The sequence below is a fragment of the Mus pahari genome, chromosome 10, assembly GCF_900095145.1.
Source record: "Mus pahari chromosome 10, PAHARI_EIJ_v1.1, whole genome shotgun sequence".
Taxonomy (NCBI): domain Eukaryota; kingdom Metazoa; phylum Chordata; class Mammalia; order Rodentia; family Muridae; genus Mus; species Mus pahari.
The window spans coordinates 62,787,556-62,789,467 of record NC_034599.1 but is presented as its reverse complement, the minus strand read 5'-3'; positions in this window follow the sequence as shown (position 1 = coordinate 62,789,467).

Here is a 1,912-nt window from a genome sequence, read left to right as displayed (position 1 = left end):
CTGTCCTGGAACTCACTTTGTAGACCAGGCTGGCCTCGAACTCAGAAATCCACCTGCCTCTGCCTCCCAAGTGCTGGGATTAAAGGCGTGCGCCACACTAAATCTGTTTTTAAATGTTCCTTTTCTATTTACTCTGAGGATACATCCAGCCACAAATGGTGTTGTTTTCACAGATCCATCTCTAGATAGCCCCACGGCTACAGGTATGAGCTCAGAAAGATCGATGCCTTCTTTTGAGTAGATTTGTGTGTTCTGGACACCTGGCTGGACCAGACGACAGCAACCTCCCAAGTACCGGATGGCTCATGCTTCCGTGTCAAGTAAAACATGAGACTTCTGTGGTCACAGAGAAATGGCCTACGAGGGTGCTTCTCTGTTGTTTTCAAGAAACCTTATACAGGAAATGTCTCCAAGGTGTTACTAAAGAAGGTGGACTGTTAATAAAAATAAAACAAGCCCACTCTGCCTGGCTGAGCAGAGGGTTTGTTTTTCAAGGCTTGCAGCGTGAATCAGCGAATTCCTGGCTAAACAAGCATGCGTGGTAACAATAACAACTGCTGTTAGCCAGGACTTGCTGTCTGCCCAGAGAATCCACAAGAATGTCTTTACTCTGACAGTAGTCTATGTGATATATATGACCGCTTCCATCTACAAGCTGCACTCAGCAGGAGAGTAACCTTGAATCACAATTGCTCAGACTGAGTTCTAGTGGTCCTTGTCGTTGTAACCAACATCCAGGATCGCATGCAATCGGCGGCACTTTTCCTCAGGAGAAAAACCTTGAGTCTGAACACATGTACATGGCCTTTAGGTACAGCTTAACAATTACTCTCTCGCAGACTGAACCTTGGTAAGATGAAGGAGAAACTAGTCACAGACCCAGGGACCCTCTCCAATCCTATCAGACTAAATATTAAAAGAGTCCAAAGTCCCTTGAAGTTGGAGAGATGGTTCCATGGCTCTTGTGAAGGACCAAAGTTAGGTTCCCAGCACCCCTGAGGGACAGCTCACAACTGGGACTTCAGCTCCAGGGAATTTGTCACCCTCTTCTGGCCTCTGGGTGCATCTGCAGGCACATGCATGAGTGTGTGTGTGTGTGTGTGTGTGTGTGTGTGTGTGTGTGTGTGTATGCCTTCATGTGCATACACATATTAAAAATAAAATAGTTTCACATTTTTCTTCTTTACTACCTCCCTGGCTAGATGAAATTCAAATGTTTCAACTTTACCATTTCCTTTTTCTTCTAAGAGTTGAACATAAGCTGACAGCCTTGATTCATGGATCTATCATGACAGTTAGAACCCAGGAAGCATTATATAAATTCTGCTTTAAACACATGAATGATCTAAGGAGTGTCTAATGTACTGACAATGGACAGAACAGCTAACATGCACATCTGGTCCTATGCTAAACTGTTCATTTGCATTACATATTTTATGCAAGGGCAAACCCACACTGTGTATTATTGTGGTTACTACATTGGATACCAAGGCTCAGAAACGCTCAATAACCTGCTCATAAGCTGCTCATAAGTAAAACACTACCTTTCTGCAATGAAGTCAAAGCCAATGTTTTTAATTTCTGCCACTGTTCCCACTCTCATTGTAAGTAACCATAGTGATGCCACAGAACACTAGAACAGCAGAACTCACCGCTTGTGTCTTTAATATTTGCTATGTTCCATACATGTTGCATAACAATATATATTAATCCCCTAATAATGCATTTACTACTTATTAATGGATATTCCTTTCGTTTCCTTCCTTAGTGACATGGTTATTTAACAGCTGAAATGCGGGGGGTGGGGGGGAAGTGCTTGTTTATAAAACATGGATAATCCAGATTTCCTAAGGTTCCTGTGACAACTTTAGAGATTAAGTCTTATATTGTCTGTATGTTTTTTTTTTTTTTT